Source organism: Tachypleus tridentatus, unplaced genomic scaffold (genome assembly GCF_004210375.1).
Source record: "Tachypleus tridentatus isolate NWPU-2018 unplaced genomic scaffold, ASM421037v1 Hic_cluster_2, whole genome shotgun sequence".
NCBI lineage: Eukaryota > Metazoa > Arthropoda > Merostomata > Xiphosura > Limulidae > Tachypleus > Tachypleus tridentatus.
The window spans coordinates 40374899-40395985 of record NW_027467782.1 but is presented as its reverse complement, the minus strand read 5'-3'; the positions used below and the strand labels follow the sequence as shown (position 1 = coordinate 40395985).

The 21087-nt window shown below is 33.7% G+C and overlaps 1 long non-coding RNA gene across 1 annotated transcript; it reads left to right on the top strand.

Annotated features, from left to right (window-relative positions):
* The first annotated feature begins 5133 nt into the window (after positions 1–5133).
* LOC143242988 (uncharacterized) lies at positions 5134–20158 on the top strand. The gene is made up of 3 exons (XR_013023546.1): positions 5134–5342; positions 18776–18918; positions 19059–20158. It is a non-coding gene; the product is annotated as an uncharacterized LOC143242988 (long non-coding RNA).
* The last annotated feature ends 929 nt before the right edge of the window (positions 20159–21087 follow it).

Here is a 21087-nt window from a genome sequence, read left to right as displayed (position 1 = left end):
CCTCACTGACCATACCAAAATTGTGTACGATTACTTGTAACTTGATATTTTGGAATAAAATCAATAAATGAAAATTCATAGTCATATATATTTCTTTTAATTTGTTTCTAAATGAATTTCATGAAATTTACGTTGCACTAAAAAGGAAAAGTTTACTTCTGGTCAGGTTTAAGTCACTGTTACTTAGTCGATCATACTCCCCCTACCAAAAAAATCCTTCATCCATCCCTGTACTAAAACTGAAGGTTTGATTACATCTTTATTGATGTAATTTATAAATATAATTTTAAGACATGGAGCTTAAAATACTTATTTTTCAATAAACAGATAAAAAAAGTACTGTTTACATTACCACAAACCGAACGATTTTCCCCTGCAGTACTTTCTGTAAAATGATTTTTTTCTCAGAAAATGTTTACTTTTTCTAAATTTTTCAATACGACGCTATCTAAAACAATCCAGTGTTCACTAACACAAATTACTAAGCCTCTCGCAGGTTTTAGAGTAACGTAATTGTTTCTCATTTCAAAAATGTAATTCAGATTTATAGAATGACCTTATGTGAACATAATATTTATACAAAACTTTATACCTACAAATCGTACTTGTCGAAGTATACGTGGAATATAAGGTGAGAAACCTTTTCATCCAAAATGTTGTTTTTTCTTCGCACCGTTTGGTTTTTATTTTAATATCTGGTCTCCTTAGTTACTGTATAGAAATATTTACTAATACTGTGATCCCGTTTTATTGTTGTCTTTCGCAGTTTGTATTGGTTGGAGCTGTAACAATGCTGGTGATTCAGTTTTGTAAAGAAATGGCGTAAGCAAAATAGAATGAAAATAACAGAAATATAAAACTGATAAGTGTGGGATAACAGTGGGAAAAGTTATAAAAATGAAAATATCCTTTTAAACTTAGTTAAGAAGTTGTACATAGAGTGTAAATAAAGGGTCGTTCTTCACGATCACGTGTATAACAGTTTGTTGGTGAAGATCTCAGAGTAACAAGTTTGATATGTGAAAATTCATACTGGTCATCTGATGATTTATATGTATATTTGTATTACATGAATATAAAAATAGAGAGAACTATAAAATGTTTCATGATTAGGTTAAAGTACACAAATAGATGCTGCTGAGAAAAAAAAAGTTTAGAGTTGGAAGGATAATTAATTTACTCGCAGTGATAAAAACACTATACGATAGTGTGACACTCTAAAGAAAATGTGTTAAATGGGTTTTGTTTTTCTGTTTAATGTTACACATTTGTATAAAAAGCGTTCTATTACGAACCATTCAACAATAACACACCGTTACGTCACATGTTGATATGTATATGATAGTGTTATTAACTCATAACAAGTTAGTGTAGAATGTCCTGTTTGTTGTCAACATTTTCCACACCTGTTCTACAGTTATGTAAAGAGTTAATATTGAACTTTACTTCCATCCGTAGCTTTTCACACTCAACACGAGGAGTGCCCGTCATATACAGAAGACAGATGAACTGACGAGCAGACACCACGGTTCACAGTGTACGATGACCCGGTATGGCCAAACGTGTTAAGGCGTGCGACTAGTAATCTGAGGGTCGCGGGTTCGCATCCCCTAAGCATCAAACATGCTCACCCTTTCATCCGTGGGGGCGATATAATGTTACAGTCAATCCCACTATTCGTTGGTAAAAGAGTAGCCCAAGAGTTGGCGGTGGGTGGTGATGACCAGCTGCCTTCCCTCTACTCTTACACTGCTAAATTAGGGACGGCTAGCACAGATAGCCCTCGAGTAACTTTGTGTGAGATTCAAAACAAACAAACACAGTATACATAAAGTAATCGCATTCAGATGTTGACTACAGCTACTTTGAAAGTCGGTCTTCATTGGTGGTTGTTCAGTCTATCAAGTAATAAAGATTTGTTGACAAACACATCCATAGGCTTTAAGATAAGGGGTTAAAATTAATTAAAAGATTAACTGTTTACTGTAGAATCTGGTCACATGTAAATAAACATGAAAGTCTGGATGGATTTCATATTTTTTTGTGACTTACATTGAATAAATGTCACAAAATTATAAATTTTGAGTAAAACTGTTCGTACAGATTTATAATTATTTTACTTAAAGTTTAACATTTGATAGGTGGGTGTGCAATCAACATCTGATAGATGTTCATAAGTCGTGGTAGGATAAAAAAACTGAAGTAAAACGATAGGCTAAAAACACGAAGAGCACAGAGCAATATGGTGATAGGTAGTTGCTTTGTCATAACTCACAAAGTATGTTTTAGTTCCAGTTGAGTTTTAACCCCATATCATGTACATGGTATTGTTCTGACTAAAAAGACATCTAAATCCATATTTGTTCATGGCTCCTCCGTATTTTCACGTGTGAAGACAGCAATTGCTGTCGCATTGACAAAACACAACGCCATCTAGTAGTAAGAGTTAATAGAATATGGTATTGGTCATGAAAATACAAAAAAAAAAGTTGAGTGACTAATGGTTTTCGTTTATACACCAACATAGTGAAGAAACAGGACACGAACAATAAAATATAAATATTCTCTGTAGGGATGATACTGATCTGGAATTCATACTTAAAGAAACCATCTACATCAAACAACTTTAACCAACACCAAATATCATGTAGTCTTCATTAAAATCGTTCCATTTAAAATATGAAGATTTTTTTTTTATTGTTAGTTATTAACTTTCTATATATTTTAGTTTTGATTAAATAATTGTTATTTCAGCAATGTATTTTAGTTATTTAGGTAGAAATAATGTATTATTTTTGTTTTGCTTTAAATAGTGAATGTGGAATATGTAAGATATTTTGCGCTACATATTAACAATTGCAGCATCATATAACATTCAGGATATATATTTTAGGTAAATCCAATATAAACAATTAATTTATATTTTCTAATCTCACTGACAATTCTTCTTAAACTTGTTGTTATTTGTTGTTAAGCACAAAGCTACACAAGGGGCTATCTGTGCTCTGCCTACCACGAATATCGAAACCCGGATTTTAACAGTATAAGCCTGCAGACATACTACTGTGCCACTGGGAACTCCTCTTAAATTATTTCAAGACTAAGAGTAATACTTTACTGTTTTATTCTCTTACTAGACTGAAAAGCAAGACTCAGTGAACGTGTCATCGACTTGGATGTGAACTTGTCAAAATATGAAAAATAGTTGGAACGTTCCGCTACGGACTTACATCGTTAAAACAGAGGTTCGATTCCACTCGGTGGATATAGTAAATAGCTCTATGTGGCTTTGTTCTAAGAAAACACACACACACGCGAAAGTTTTTTCGCAAGTTGTCACCCTATTGCGCTATTTTATTTTACTTCCTGATGCGACAGGAGAATAGAACTTGTCTTATACTTACGAACTGCACCCCCGCTGGTACAGCGGTAAGTCTAGGGTTTACAACGCTAAAATCAGGGATTCGATTCCCCTCAGCAGATAGCCCGATGTGGCTTTGCTATAAGAAAACACACACACAAACTTACGAACTGTGTAAGATACAGAAATAATAGTAACTGGACGGACCGTAAGGTTTAATATCCAGCACTGTCAAGGACTTGGAAGCGATGTGAAAATAACAGATTTATGGCCAGTAAGAACCAGACCCACATTTTTTGCTTTCCCCGTTCATATAAAATCAGACTTGAAATACTTACTTGGAGGACTATAACAAGGCGTTAGTTACCATGTATTCCCTCTATAGGTGAGTATCGTCATGAGGACTGATGCAGAAGATAAGTGATTCCGAGTAAACGGAAAAGAAGCGCAGTAGCTTTGATGACTTTCCTATAAAAACAGTTATTTATTCTCTTCTGACATTTATTTTCCTTTTGAAAGCTATTTACGTTTCTTTCCAATAAAATCTTTAATACGTTTCGGGCACTTTTGTTTCTAGTGATTCTGAGGTTACGACTGATTTTTATTTTATAGATTTTGAAAACACCGGTGAATCCTTTAAGCTGTATCTATTTATTTTAATATTTAATCTTATATAACAGTCACAGCCTGAGATAACTTTTACTGTAATGAGTTAATGTGTTTTTTTAAGAATACACAGTTCTATAAATCTCTCAACATCTGGGGATTCTAATGTTTAGGAGTACATTAAAAGGTCAAGCTACTGGTTAAAAGAAAACAAAACAAACCTGAAACTGTTTACAGTTTTATCATCAATGTTCGGGTGTGAAATATGTTGAGAAGTGGTCATTGAAGTAATCAATAAAAATCTAAATAATTCAAAACAGGACAAACACCGGAACATTTTTGAATTTCTATGTTACTACTCTTACACAGATAGATATAAAGTAAAAAATACATAAAAATACTTCACTAAATATGCTGATATTTTCCCATAGTTTTCTGGATACTCATATGTTTATTTTTCTTCAAATTTCAAAACAGTTTTTACCATCGCTGAGCTTGTTATTAAATCAGACAACCACTGATATCTACCTGACATGCGCGGTTTCTGTGGAATTGACCATACGTAGCTTTGTCATCAATATTCATCCAACGCTGACGGGGAAGACAGTGTTTACCTTAAAAAAACAAAACAACCAACAACATCTCTATTTAAATTCCGTCAGTCTATATCTATGTACATACTGTATATATAAATAGACACAAGTAGTAAATGGAGCGAGAAAGTGTATGAGAACCTACGTAAATTATTTATATATACATCAACTTGTAATCATTTGAGTCGAGGAAAGTAATGACGATCCATGTTTGTATATGTTAATGGTACAAAAGTCCGGTGTACTTCTCCACGCCACACCAAACATAATTGACCTTTTAGCCATGGGGACATTATAATGTGACAGTCAATCCCACTATTCGTTGATAAAATAGTAGACCAAGACTTGGCGGTGGGTAGTGATGACTACTTGCCTTCCATCTGGTCTTTCTGCTACATTAGGGACGACGAGCACAAATAGCCCTCGTGTAGCAGTGATTGAAGACAAATTGTAAGATTGTATAATAATGTAGAGTAAGTGTGTTAAATGAGTTTTGGTTTTCTATGTTTGATGTTCCATTTTTGTATAGTAAGTGTTCTGCTAAGAACAATTTACAAATAACAAACTGTTATATTTACATTCTGATAAATAGTGTTATTAATTCGTAACAAGTTAGTGTAGAATATCCTGTTTATCAACATTATTCATACCTGTTCTACTGTTGTTTAAAAAAGTTAATGTTGAACTTTGACTTCATCCGTATCTTTTCACACTCAACATGAGAAGTGAAGCCGTCATAAACAGACGACAGATGAACTGATGGACAGACACCACTGTTCACAGTATGTATAAAACAAGTAGTAAATAATGTTTTCTGTACAATCACATTCAAATATTGTCTACAGCTGCTTTCAAAGTCGGTCTTCATTGACTGTTGTTGAGATCGAATTCTGTAACATCATAAAAGGGTAAGATAAGAAGTCTGTAAAAAGTAAACCACTGAGAGAATTGCACGAAAAACAAGGCTTGAGTATTTAGTATTTCAAGAAGTGAGAATTACTTAACAAATACAATAATAGGATTTGGAATTAGAACCTCAGAATAATAGGTAAATTTTATATTGTTAAAATAGGTCCATACGCTCTGAGATTAAGGGTTAAAAACAACAGGTAAATTGTACACTGGGGGAATCTCGTCAGACTTCACATATAAACAAACATGAAGGTCTCGATTGGTTTCTCACATCTTTGTGACTTACACTCAATAAATATTACAAAAGTATAAAGTCTAAAGTATATCTGAGTAAAACTGTTCGTACAGATTTATAATTATTATTTTTATTTAATGTTGTATGTTGTTCAGAGGTATCAGTAAAATAGTCAACCAGGCATGTATGTTGTACAGATGAACAAGTAAAGGAATGTACTTGTCAACCAGGAATGTACAAAAGTATTAGTCAACCAGGCATGTATCAGGAATGTACATGTATGTATAGGTAAATTAATGAACCAGTATGTTGTCCAGTAGATTATTGTGAAGTAAAGTAGTCAACCAGGAATGTACATTGTTCAGATGTATAGGTAAATTAGTGAACCAGGAATGTATGTTGTCCAGAGGTGACTGTGAAGCAGCCATCATGGCACGTATTGTCTTCAGAGGTATCAGTAAAGTAGTGAACCAGGCATGCATATTGTTCAGAGGTATTAGTAAAATACACAACCAGGAATGTACGTTGTTCAGATGTATAGGTAAATTAGTGAACCAGGCATGTATGTTGTCCAGAGGTGTCTGTGAAACAGCCATCATGGCACGTATGGTCTTCAGAGGTATCAGTAAAGTAGCCAACCAGACATGTACGTTTTTCAGATGTATCATAAAAGTAGTATACTAGTCATTATGTTGTACAGATGTACCAATAAAATTGTCAACCAGGCATGTATGTTGTATAGATGTATCAGTAAGAGTAGTGAACCAGGCATCTATGTTGTTCAGATGTATAAGTAAATTAGTGAACCAGGCATGTATGTTGCTCAGATGTTCAGGTAAAGTAGTGAACCAGGTATGTATGCTGTTCAGATGTTCATTATGTGTTTGTTCGTGTGGTTCTCGTGTTCTTACCAATCGACTTATATAATTAGGCCTAGATGTAAGCTTTTTCAGTAGCCAAAATGTACATCTTTAATATGGGTTTGCTTCTAAGCTTTTCGATCTAAGCGATAGTTCGTAAGTATCAGTCAGCAGGCCTAAGTATACATGCAAGTATCGTGGCAACAAGATTACTCTGTGACTGCATGTTTACAGCTTTCAGGTTCACGTAATCAAAGATTACCAATTTGTAAATTGAACAGTCCCCATAAGTGATTGCAAAAATCATTCCCCCCATTGGGTGTAAAAAAATCTACGCCCCTGTGTATATGTGTTCTATAGATGTACCAGTAGTCTACCAGGCATTTATGTTGTTTAGCTGTATGAGTAAACTGGAAGACCAGGCATGTACATTCTCCAGATGTGTCAGTAACGTAGGTAACCAGGTATGTATGTTGTTCAGACGTGTCGTAAAGTAGGTAACCAGGCATGTGTGTTGTTCAGATGTGTCAGTAAAGTAGGTAACCAGGTATGTATGTTGTTCAGACGTGTCAGTAAAGTAGCAAACCTGGAATGTATGTTGTTCAGACGTGTCAGTAACGTAGGTAACCAGGTATGTATGTTGTTCAGACGTGTCAGTAAAGTAGCAAACCTGGCATGTATGTTGTTCAGATGTTCAGATAAATTAGTGAACCAGGTATGTATGATGTTCAGATGTTCAGGTAAATTAGTGAACCAGGTATGTATGTGGTTCAGATGTTCAGGTAAATTAGTGAACCAGGTATGTATGTTGTTCAGATGTTCAGGTAAATTAGTTAACCAGGCATATATGTTGTTCAGATGTTCAGGTAAAGTAGTTAACCAGGTATGTATGTTGTTCAGATGTTCAGGTAAAGTAGTTAACCAGGCATGTATGTTGTTCAGATGTTCAGGTAAATTAGTGAACCAGGCATGTATGTTGTTCAGATGTTCAGGTAAAGTAGTTAACCAGGCATGTATGTTGTTCAGATGTTCAGGTAAATTAGTGAACCAGGAATGTATGTTGTTCAAAAGTATCAATAGTCAACCAGACTATTTGCAGAAATTACCAGATTTTAAAAATATATGGTAGTAGTTTTATAGTAATGCCATGGAATTTAGATTAACAGTTTCTTATCATTACCCCCATGCAGTAGGTAAAGCCCTGTCAAGCATCATTATGTGTGTTAATTGATTAAGCTAATATCTTGTTGTGTTAAAAGGTCTTTAATTAGGATAATTTCAAAATATTTTGTAAATTTGTGCTGAAAATTTGGTAATGAATAATCAAGAAAAATCATTCACCTGTATGACTTTTGACTCCAGTGTAGCACATGTACCAAAAATATTTGATAGTGTGGATTGCCACAGTCAAAATACAGAGGGTGAAAATTGCTAAACTATCGTACATTAATAACGCACAATGTGCCATGTAGTAGTTTGTTTTGGTCACCCAACAAACTACCATGCATTTTGATAAAGGAATACATACTTGAGAAATACTACACAGTTTTGTAGTTTGTGATAAACTGTTTAGAACTAATAAGGAATTTAAACAATTTTCAGGTAACATACACCTGGGATATAAAACATACTGTTATTGTTTATGTTAAGAATTTGCAGTGACTGTTACAAAATGTTGTAGTTGCTTAAAAGTTGTTGATGCACAAGAAACAATAATAATTTGAATGAGAAGCATTCATTCTGTGTGTTCAGTTTGAAAAGTCTGGTAACATTACCAGTGGCTTATTCTGCGAAGTTACCAAATACTGAAGGTATTGGTGCTACAGGTAATACTCAAAATCATTCTTTCTGTATAAGTGAGTTTCTTTTCTGATGTTTCATTCTCAGACAACTCTCTCAATAATGAGTTGTTTCTGCTAATGACTTGTTGAAAATGGATAGTATTTTCATATCCCAGGATATATTCCTATCGATCCCTGTTGTAATATAATGCTGAGAAGGATTTAAAATATCTGAGATTTTTCTCTCCAATAAAATTGTATTACTAATTACTGTGCGAGGATTGGTTGTATGTGATGTTACTGATACTTGCCACCAATACGTCGTCAAATCATATACATCTTCCGAAATCTATTTACCTCAAGAAAGTGGATTTAGGAGAATTATAGTACCTGTGTAGTTGGCTGAAGATGGATAGTTTTCTTTCCTATCTCTGATGATCACAATAAAATAATTTATATTAAACCACGTCATTACAAGGAAACTGAAGATTTAATTGGAATTCTAAACCAGTTAGTGAAATTACTTCATGAATCCAACAAATATTATGTATTTTGCTACGATTCATACACGAGATTGATCGTATGCATCTCTACATACTGTTAATGTATTTGGTAGACTCTGTGTTTACTCAGATATAGTGCAGCCTAGTGTTGTTGATGATGCACATATAATACTGTTATAAATCGTTCAAGTTAAAGAACATGAAAGAGACATGACAACTGAAACATTTACAGATTCTCCTTATAGACCTGTTTCTAAACAAATTTCTCATACTATTGAGATCAATATAAAAGATGACAAGGATTGGCTTATTCCATTGAACATAACAAAGTCATGATAATACTAAACTTTTGTCATCTATGATATTATGAGAGCACCTTACCATCACAAACCAACCATATATGATTAATATTGCAATTACCCAGTGAAAAATTATAGTTTATCATATTTTGCTGATAGTCAATGGCATTGAGGTCATGGATTGAATAACCTCTTCACTTCAGGTATATCTTTTCAAAAGAAAGGAACACAAGCTGTTTAGTAATGTGTAAATTTATTGTCAGGTGTCACAAAAGGAAAATATCAAAATGATGAGTAACACAAGGAACCTTGATTAGAGATATTAAACAGATAGCTCTACTTAATAACAAGAGGAAACAGAAACATTCCATATTCAAACACATTGATACCAAGAAATGAAAAACATTGAGTCCAAAATATCTTGAACCAAGAAATGAAAAACATTGAGTCCAAAATATCTTGACAAGCAATGTTACACCTGCTGCCAATGAAAGTCCTGTCAGTATAGACAGACTGAGTTAGAATTAGTTTATCTCCTTCTCATGCACCCATGATCTGGGAAGACCAGTTGGTAATATATTATCCTCTATCATTAGTGACCTCTCGAAGCGCCTTCCTTTACGTGGTGAATGGATCTCCCAGAAAAAGTTTGGTAATTTTTGTTTACCTCCTCTGATGCCTGAACATCCATTCACGTGTTTTACATCCGTGAAGAGAAGGTAGGTGACTGGGGTACTGCAACACACCAATTTGACTTTGAATTCTTGAAGAAAGGGACCCCCATGTTTGATTGGCTGGGTCAACTGAGTACCAGTACCGGGAATCCTCGATGGGTGTTGTGGGCATTACGTCTGATGCTAGTATTTTGTTATAGTGCTCACGAAGCCCTAGCATTGATATGCATCCTAGTGCATTCCCTCACAAGACTCCATGGTGGGGAGTATCAGTGGGCATTGAATCTTTTTCGTTTTCTTATGAATCCCTCACTCCTAAATGAAAATAAAACCGTAAAACAACTAACTGGTAAGCGACCACATATCTCTGAAGAACGCTGTTCCACAATTACGATTCAAGTAGATTTTTGTGGCTCATTTTCTAATTTTACATCCGTTGAATGAGAAATCATTAAGGCAAATGTACACTTTTCTGTCCAAGAGGAATTAAAGAGGCTTGCTGGCTCTCCCAAATCAGTCAATGAATTATGTTCTGGAGACATCTTGGTTGAAACATATATACCACACCACAGTGAACTTCTCATGAAGTCAAAAGTTCTTGGGAACGTACCTATTGAGGTTACTCCCATGCCACTTTGAAGTCCTCAAGAAGAGTTATCGTAGAAAGGAATTTGAAGAATATCCCTGAGTCATAGATACTCGCTGGTTTCTCCAGCCAAGGAGTTTCTGCTGTACAACATATTAGGGACAAAAGTTCAAAGTTCCATCCCTAATCTAAGTGAAGTTCAGCTGGTACTCCAAACTTAAAAAAATTTGAATTTCCTTCCTAGTTTCTGATTCCTTCTTATAAGCAGTGCATGCTTCTCATGCTTTTGTTAAACAGTTTTATGCATCATACATCATTTGAACTTTTAAATTCAGTTTAATTGAATATAATCACAGAAAATATCAAGATATTAAAAGTAAAAATAACAGCGACAAAATTTTACACAGATTCATACTTTAAACTTCTCTCCCTAGTTCAAAAGAGGTATTATAAACATAAAGGGAGCTATTAAAGTTCTCCTTACTTAAGGGTTAAGAATAGATAAATTCAACTGTGTAAATACGAAAGTATAATATTGCAACAACAAACTTTACTTTCAACCACTATTTCATTTATTAATTTTAAGAAATACTCTATGGTTTTAGTTTCAGTGAGTGACTACCACAAAATCTTCTGATGCTTTGTCCTCTTTATATGTTAACTCATATCAATACTTTACATTTTTTACTCAAAAAATAAATATGCTGGTTAAATATCCACAAATACCAAACATTAGACAAAATGAAAGTGTAGTGATATTTTATTTAGTCTTTACAATAATTTTACTAGAAATTGTACAATTTTTCTTCAGAATGAAAAGTTGAGATGTATAATTTTAAATCATCAAGTTTTAAATCCAAGTCTATAACTGTTCAGAAAATCAAATTCATAGAAGTTATTCATAGCTGTACATAAAGCCATGTTTAAATGTTAATGTAAGGAAACTTGTTCTAATCAATACTCACCATCAATATAATAAAAAGGGAGGAAAGAGAAACTGTCAGCTATAGAGTTTCTTTTTTGTTAGTGGAAATATTAATATTCCTTTACTGTAAACGTATTTCCAGTAGGAACTTGCCTCCTTTCATAGAAGTAGCCATTGTCTTATAGTGCCGCCCTCTATATGCTATTTTTCCATGCTGCAGGAACATAAAACGAACATTAAGATGTAAACAGTTCGAATTTTGTGTTATTTCTACGTCACATTTCGTTCTAACTCAACATAAAAAAGTCTATGTTTTTTGAGCAGAAAGGTTTGAGTTGCATATATCAAATTATTTCGTATATGACAATACGTGTGTGTTTGTGTGTTTTTCTTATAGCAAAGCCATATCAGCTATAACCAAGAGTATATTTCACTAGGATCAGCCTTAACTGTAATAGCTATGTAACTAGTAAGCTTAGCGTGCTCTGTATCTCAGCTGATATGTGGGACACTCACCACAAGGCACAAACCGAGATATGGATGCATATATCGGTCAGCATGTTAAATAGTAATAGTCACAATGTCACCTTTTCGAGTGTTATTTGGATGATTTCAAAATATGCTTCTTTCCTTCCCACACATGGGGGAATGCCTTACGTATATATCCGGGCTACCAATAAATAACTATGGGCATTAAGTACTGTAAAGTACTTTAGCTTTAACTAAACTCAAGCAAAACGCACGTAAGTTACAGTATTGATTTATTATATCTTCGCGGAACACAGGCTTAACTAGCGTTATATCTAAAGAAGTTAACCTATACGTTTCGGTTTTTGTTATTCAAATTATTTTGTATTCTTCTTGAAATTCTGTATTTAAAGAAGTACTGGCACTGTAAAGATACTAATTTGACAAGAAATGTTTCGTGAGTCTCTGCTAATATTGGGGTTACTTGTAAGAAGGATTTATGTGAATGTTTTATCGTTGACACCTATCTAATGATAGTGCAAATAATTATGGAACTATAAAGAGAAATGATTTATTTGCACCAAGTGTATATGTAGATAGTACATGGACATTGCCCTGAGTAAGTGCGGGTTACTCTAGCCCTCATGTACAATGTATAAGTACACTTGACAGTTGCTAAAACAAAGGAAGGAGGAACAGGTTGACGAAACCTGACCCTCCTGGATGTATAAACACTAATCCCAACTAACAATGAGAGAGAGAGAACCTCCTTGGTGACTTATTAAACATGTCAACTTCTTGTTTAATATATTGCTCATGTATCTGAATTATGGATAAGGTTGGACGACTTACAGTATTTTAAAAGCTTTTGATAAGGTGATTTTAACAGTGAAATAATTATTAAGTTAGTATATTCTTATAAGTTTAAGTAAAGGAAAAATTAAAACTCCATCAACCACAGTTACAACTTAGGTTTATTAATCTCAAAAGAAATAATTAGTGTTTCTTCCTGTTCGTACTTTCTGATTAATTCTAGTAATTAAAATATTGTTATATCATGATAAGATAGCAAACAGCTTGTCAGTATAAAAAGAAAAGACTATAACTAATGTTGAACGTTATTATCCTTTATGGTAGTTAGCAAACTAGATACGTGACCAGTTTGTCAGCAAGAAGACAGAAGCTACAATTAATGGTGAAAGTTAGCAAGTTACCTAAGCGATGATGATGTTTCATTGTAGAATACATAGGAATGTTAGTTTGAATATTCATTCCAATTCTGTTAGAAACTCCCATGTGTTCCAAGTATTTGTAAATAGCCAAAAGTCTCGACTATTTCGCTGGCTACCACATGTATGATATTTGAACGTTCGAAATATGTCTAAATAAGCTCATTTTAAATAAATGAACATTGTATTGCATAACCATTTGTTTCTTGATTGTAAACCACTGAATACTGTTAATATCATCAGTCATCTAAGGTTTAATTTTGTCTGCTGTAAAAACCAAATTAATCAGGTGTCGTAAATAATGTATTACATGAATAACATTCTGCAATCCATTTGTTATGATAATTGAAATCTTGCTAGCTATATGGTGTGTAGCCTTTGTATAGATCATTAATAGTATTATGTAAAACGCTCAGTTTAGATCAAGGAAAGGCGTCAAGATACATATACTCCACACAAAACTATTTAATATTAATATGTTCAAGAAACTGAGTGATTATATCAGGCTAATTTAGTAGATCTATCGATCTACTAAGTCTCTATAACAATCAATTTAAATATTTGGTGACGTGTTTTGCTGCATTTTCTAAATAAGCATGGGCTATTCTACTTAAACGTAATGAGTACAACTCTTGATAACAGAAACTCCCCAGAGTATGAATGAAAATTCAAGCCTTTACAGAAATCCCAACGTTTTCCTCCTTGCTTTATTCAAATCGCTCTTAACAAGTAATTGGGTTACAATCCTTCTTATGGATAAACCACATAAATAATATTAACACAAACATTTAGCTAAGAACAAACTATGCTGGGAGTTTAACTGGTAAATATAATGAAGCAAGGACAGGTAACATAAGAATATATAAAACATACATTAGACCCGTCATTGACTACACCCTTGTGTAAATTAATTGAAACAAATGGTCATTTTACAATATTTTCAGCATAGCTGCCGGTGTTGGTTCGCTGGACCCGTTGAACTTCAAAAAGTTAGCAAGTCTACAGATATAAATCTAACTACGTATTATTTCATAATAATAATAAGAGTTTCTTAAAAAGAATGATGAGGAATTTTATTAAATGATATAACAATATTTTAATTACTAGAATTAATCAGAAAGTACGAACAGGAAGAAACACTAATTATTTCTTTTGAGATTAATAAACCTAAGTTGTAACTTGTTTTATCTAATTGTTTGTGTATAGAAAGTGCTAATAAACTGCAGTTGTAAACCTCTAGTTAGTCCCTACCTGTTCGTTAAGAGCATCTCTTGTTTTTCTGCAGAGGTGTTATTTTGCTTGTATAAATACATTTTAAAAATATTGCAAGAAAGAACAACTACATCAAAAGTAACAGTAGCCTTAAAGTGAGCGGGTTGGTAATTCACGTAAGACAGAAGATTACCGCAACAGTCGAGCCACAAATATACAACCACAATTAAATAGAATAAGTGAATATTGTCAAAAATATAGAATCAAAATAAACACAACTAATACTATTCACAAAGTTAACTAAACAGAAAAAAGTACAACCACAGATCTATGTGAATGGGGCATTCCTTCAGACTACTACATCTGCAAAATGTTTAGAACTAACATTGGACTCTGAAAATTAAACACTTTGTAATGTTCCAAATATATATAAATGTCCCTGGTCAAATATCTCTAGGTTTTCGATTAATAAGCTTTTATATTAGCTTCTGAAAATTATAGTGTTATAACTGTAGCAAACCTAGTTTGCTATGATATGGCTGAAGGTATTGATATTTAAGTTACGTCCCCTAGTGGCATGTCTGCGCACTTATACTACTGGAAACTGTGTTGGGCAGAGCATAGATAGCCCTTTGTGTATCTTGTGTTTAATAATAAACAACCACAATAGTAAAGTCAAACTACAAACAATACAAAATACACTACTTATAACAGCTTATAAAGTACCCAGAACTGCATCATGTGAATTCATGCATAAATACACACACATAAAAACAATAACAGATAGACTCATCTGTCTCTTTTTCCCGCTGCAGAGAAATTGTGGGATATGTTTTGAATGTGTAAATGTTTTAACACAGTTCTAACTTAGGCTGATTTTATTTCCCGTAAAACAATTTAAAGAATTATATTTGTTTACTTATCCTTTGTAAACAAAGGATCAGAATTTTCCCTGATGTGGGTTTTCCTCTGGGTAACACACATCGCCAAAACAGTGCTACAAAATTATACAACGTTTATTTAAAGAAAGAGAGAGAGCTATTTGAATAAATGGATCGTTTGAATTTGTATTGAGGCTAATATTTTCATTCATAATATGTGCTAATAAGGGCTATCTGTGCTGGCCGTCCCTAAATTAGCAGTGTAAGACTAGAGGAAGGCAGCTAGTCATCACCACCCACCGCCAACTCTTGGGCTACTCTTTTACCAACGAAAAGTGGGATTGACCGTCACATTACCGTTTTACGTAACAGAAGTGTGTCTTACTTTCAGCGAGGCCCGGCATGGCCAAGCGTGTTAAGGCGTGCGACTAGTAATCTGAGGGTCGCGGGTTCGCATCTCCGTCGCGCCAAACATGCTCGCCCTTTCAGCCGTTATAAAGTGACGGTCAATCTCACTATTCGTTGGTAAAAGAGTAGTTCAAGAGTTGGCGGTGGATGGTGATGACTAGCTGCCTTCCCTCTAGTCTTACACTGCTAAATTAGGTTCATTCATCCTTGATGGATGCCAGCTTCTGGAATAAAACATTCTGAGAAGGTCCATTCAACATTAACTCTACATATTCTGTTTTTCAGAAAGTTTGATAGCCAGTGAATAATTCCCCACGGTAGTCCCATTTCTTGCTTTCGGAACCGGAGACCGTTATGCCATACAGTGTTGATGTTATGTATCTCCAAGAATGTGGAGAGTCTCTCACTGATTATTCTCTCAAGAATTTTGCCTACACAGCTGGTCAGGTTGATATGTCGGTAGCTATTTCGGTTATTGTAGTTTATTTCGGTTATAGTAATTTCAGTAATTTCAGCCTTAGCACGTAGCTTTGTGGTTGTACTATGATTCACTATAGGAAACATCGGAATTACCTGGTACTGCGTCGCTGTTGTATTAAGTTTAATTACAGGTGACAATAATATAAGTCTGTGGAATTATTATAAATATATTTAAAGACATTATCGGCTTATGTTCCCAGTATAACTACATACGGGTCTGGGACATTTCGTTACGTCGCGAGTAATTGTTTATGATTGATTACTTTTGATACTAAATTCATCATTACCATTTGAATTCTTGAAACATGTTTTCCAACAAATTCAGGAGTTATCTAAGAGGGGTGACTTCACTCAGATTTATAATTATTTGAACATGAATTTTCATAGATTACAAAACCTGATAAAAACTACGGTAAAGAGTTGTAATCATAAATATATTAATGTAATTGATTAACTTAATTGTCAAGGTTTTATTGGCATTTTCAAACAGGTTTATTCACAAAACCTCACTATGAAATATATATTTTACTAATAACAAAGTGCATTCTCTGAATTTGTATGCCCACATCGTCATTCAAACATTTACGTTCAAAGTTTACAATAAATTATAAATTTTTAATTATAAGCTTCACATTTTCCGAATCCATAAAAGCTGTGTTACTGTGCTTATTGTTTATTTCAAAGTTTATCCAATATTGCATTATTTCAGGATCAGACCTAATAAATTCATTTAACGTTTCACGAACAACGTTTCTCCTCCTCCCACCCGTTTCTTCTGAGTTTTTCCTCTAGCATTATATTTTTATTTGCGTTAGATATCTTCTCACACTTCTTTGTCAGATTTGCCATTTCGTTGATTTCATTTTTAAATATCTTATTATAATATTATTAATGCATATTTTTCAATCTTACTCTATATAGCATGAGGGCACATACACAATATTTCTTACCTACTTTTATCTAGTATACTGAACTTTTGAAGTTTAATTTTTTTTTCAAAAACAAATAGCGTATGCACAATTTCAAACATTTTCCCCTTTTTTTCCACAATAGCGAGCTCTTCAAAGCTAATTTTCTTTCACTCTAGTTTCATGTTTTGCTGGATACAAATTTCGCACAAAGCTACACGACAGCTATCTGCGCTAGTCATCCCTAAGTTATCAGTATAAGGCTAGAGGGAAGGCAGCTAGTCATCACCACCCACCGCCAACTCGTGAGCTATTATTTTACCAACGAATAGTGGGATTGACCATCACATTATATCGCCCCCACGGCTGAAAAGGCGAGCATGTTTGGTGCAACAGGGATGCGAACCCGTGACCCTCAGATTACGAGTCGCACGCCTTAATTCACCAAGCCATGCCGGGCCTCAATAGTTTCGTTTTAAAACAGAATGAATGTGAAGATCCTGTATAGCATGTTTAAAATAGTACTATAAATGTGAAGATTCTGTGTAGAATGTTTAAAATAGTACTATGGATGTGAAGATCCTGTATAGCATGTTTAAAATAGTACTATGGATGTGAAGATCCTGTATAGCATGTTTAAAATAGTACTATGGATGTGAAGATCCTGTATAGCATGTTTAAAATAGTACTATGGATGTGAAGATCCTGTATAGCATGTTTAAAATAGTACTATGGATGTGAAAGATCCTGTATAGCATGTTTAAAATAGTTCTATGGTACAAGAACTCGGTAGATCTTGCTTCGTAAGTGTGTTTAGCAAATGAATGAGTGCGAATATCCGATATCGTGACTGTTTAAATAGTGCAGTGACGTGTTTGTGTTTTATAGCAAAGCCACATCGGGTTATCTGCTAAGTCCACCGAGGAGAATCGAACCCCTAATGTAAGCGTGTTAAATCCGTATACTTACTTCTGTACTACCGAGGAACTGGTGCAGTAATAGGAGAAGTTTGTTGGAGGATCTTCCTTCATAGACCATGAAGTAATCGTTTATCTGACATGATTTCGAACCCGGGAAGGTTCTATTGATGGCCTGAGACACTGCCAGAGTCATGCCTTCCAAGTTTGATGCACTTGTATAATTATGCAGTGGAAATTTATTTATGTTCCAGTGTAACTTTAACTTTTATTATTTTGAGCTATTTAATTTCAGCCCTGTCAGGTCATCAGCAGCCACCATAATCTTACGTACAAACCTAACTTGTGAGCTCTCCACATTTACAGTAGATACGTAGATAAAATCTTCAGATATCTCATGTCTAAGTTATAGAACTAACTAAGCTTTTAAGTTTCTTCAGCACCATAGTTGTCTGACCAAACACATTAACTATCCTTAAGAAAAATGTTTTGATGATACTTTTTGTTATAAGTTGATGACATCCTGGATGTCTTCTGTATTAAACCATTGTTTGAATCAGAAGGTATATTATCTTCAGAAGGGATATTATCTTCGCATCTGGCCTTTAAGCTCATATTAGTGAAATATTAAGCAGTTTTGTATATTTTCTTTTAACTTACTTAGTTCTCTCCTAATTGCCAGAGGTAAACATAATCTTATATTTCATATAGATGTGCTGTATTTCATTCAAATAATCAAATGAAGTAGGCATTAGTTTAGTATTTGATCTTGAGAGTTACAGGTGAAATTTTACATAAATATGCCATTTTTGCAAGGTTTTGACATATGTGTGAATACACACTTGCATCTTGTTTCCATTGTATCTGTATTGTGCTTGCATTCTATCATTATTTCCATTAAAGCGCGTGTGACAAAACCCTTTTTATTTTTTCTCAGGTTCTTATGTGGCACTAGACCATAGAGGTGAATCAACCAATTCATCTAAACACAGAAGGGAAGATGATGAAATTTCCCAGTGTATTATTTACCAAGAGGACGGAAAAGTATCTCTTCGCCCTTCTCCATCAGAAGTTGGAAAGGTTAGACAAGTGAAGATTACCAAAGGAAGACAAATGTTTTAAGTTACAGATTCAGTTCATGTTCTTGATAGTATAACTGGACTTTATGAACGTTGTGACAAGGGAGATCTTATCAAATAACATGAAGTTTGATTTTGCAGATTCACAGCTGGAAGCAAGCTGCAACGGCTGATAATGGTCTGAAGAACCTGAAGCAATGAGACAAAAGCCAGTAAAGCACAGTTCAATGCCTTCGTTTGTCCTGCATTCTGAGTAAGTTTTGTCAAACACTGTGCAAACACAAACCCATATATAATGTAGTTTGTTGAAATATTGCTTTCTGTGTGTGTTTTCTTCTTCTGTTATAAATAATAGAAAGATATGGAAACATTACTAACTCTGTGTATGTTTATTTTTCTATTATCAACAATGTAAATAGAAATACTGCTATCTTTGTCTATGTTTATTCTCCGTTATTAATAATGTGAGCCATAGAGAAGTGCTAAGAGTGATTGCTTATTTTTCTGTTATTAAAAATGGAGGCTAAAGATATACTGCCATCTATAGAAACATTGCTACCTGTGTGTAGATTTATCATTCTGTAATTAATAATGTTAACTATAGAAATCTGTGTGTATGTTAACTATAGAAACATTTCAATTTTGTGCATGTTTATTCTTTTATTACTAATAATGTGAACTATAGAAACACTGGTGTGTGTGTTTAACTATTATTAGCTCAGGGAAAAACCAGATAGGTTTTTTTCCTTGAGTAAAAAATTATAGAATTGTTCGTCATGTGTATAGTTAAAACGTACTGTGACAAGTCCCATGTGAAATGCAACGATCTAAAACCTGTAAGACAGATAGGTGAAAATTTTTCTTGTAACAGTTATCTCCACGGTCAATTACCTGTAAAAGATCTTAACATAGTATCCAATCTTTTATTCATGCCTGAGGTGGTAAAGTCAAAAACGTCTATATATAGAAGTGGTTCATTATGTGGTTTTGCTTCCCCATTTCAAACGAAAAATATGTACGACTATTTTAACTGACTTTTTCGTTACGTCAATACCATCTAGTCCTGCTGTTTATTCAGCTGTTTGTCAGTCAATGAACGGGAACAACATGAATGTCTGAAATTATTTTATTTTAAAAGGTAGTTACATCTATAAAGAAAAAACAAACAAACTTATACCATAACATGAGTTTTGTTGAAGCTATATATCCCAGATTTGATATAGGAAGGTAAATATTTTAATAAAATATAAATCATTAGCTTAAGAGGTCTTAAAATTATTATTGCGTTAAACTATAGTAACTTTATTAGTGTTGCGTACTATACGATTCCAGCAGGTAATTCTCCAACATATAGCAGACTCGTAATTTACCTCAAACGCTTTTTAAAATATAAATTTAAACGTCTATAATGAAGTGAATATTCGTCTCATACGTGTGTAGAGTAATATTTACTTGATTTTTCTTTTAATGTTAACATATTTATTCGGTGTGATGTGATACATATTTTGGAAGGTTAAACATACATGTGACGGTATTAAAACAGAAATAACTGACACAATACATAGTTTTCTATGGATGTTCTTTTTTTTACAAAAGAGATTTGTGCTTTATATGCCTGTTTGTCCTTGTTGAAAATTACCCAACTTCCCGGTTTCTGATTATCATCAAACGTTCAGGATCTCTGAGTATACTCTAGTTTATTTATTTTATAAAATTAGGTTTTAGTTGTAATTTGTTAATGTGCCCATAAAACAATGAATGACACACCTATTTTAATGGGCTGACACACACTAGAGGATCGAAACAACGCCTTTCATATAAACATAGATGAACATTTGCTCATCATACTATTAATGATTCCTCGCAGAAAGAAAAGAGAAGCAAAACCAATGGTTTTATATATGTATATACTTCCATCGATTAGGGTGGGAACACGTAAACACAACAAACCTGTCCTTTTTTATTTTGTAGTCGGAACTCCATATCGCCTCTGTTTTGAACGAATACCACTTTACACGCATTGTGTAGGAGATTTCATGTTCCGGTACTACTTTATTTATCGCTAAGACATTGCATATACACCTAATTTTACCGTGTTAAAAATGTATATCAAACTGTATTATTTTATTAAATAAAAAAGACAAGAAGCACTTAGCTTAATTAGTTAAAC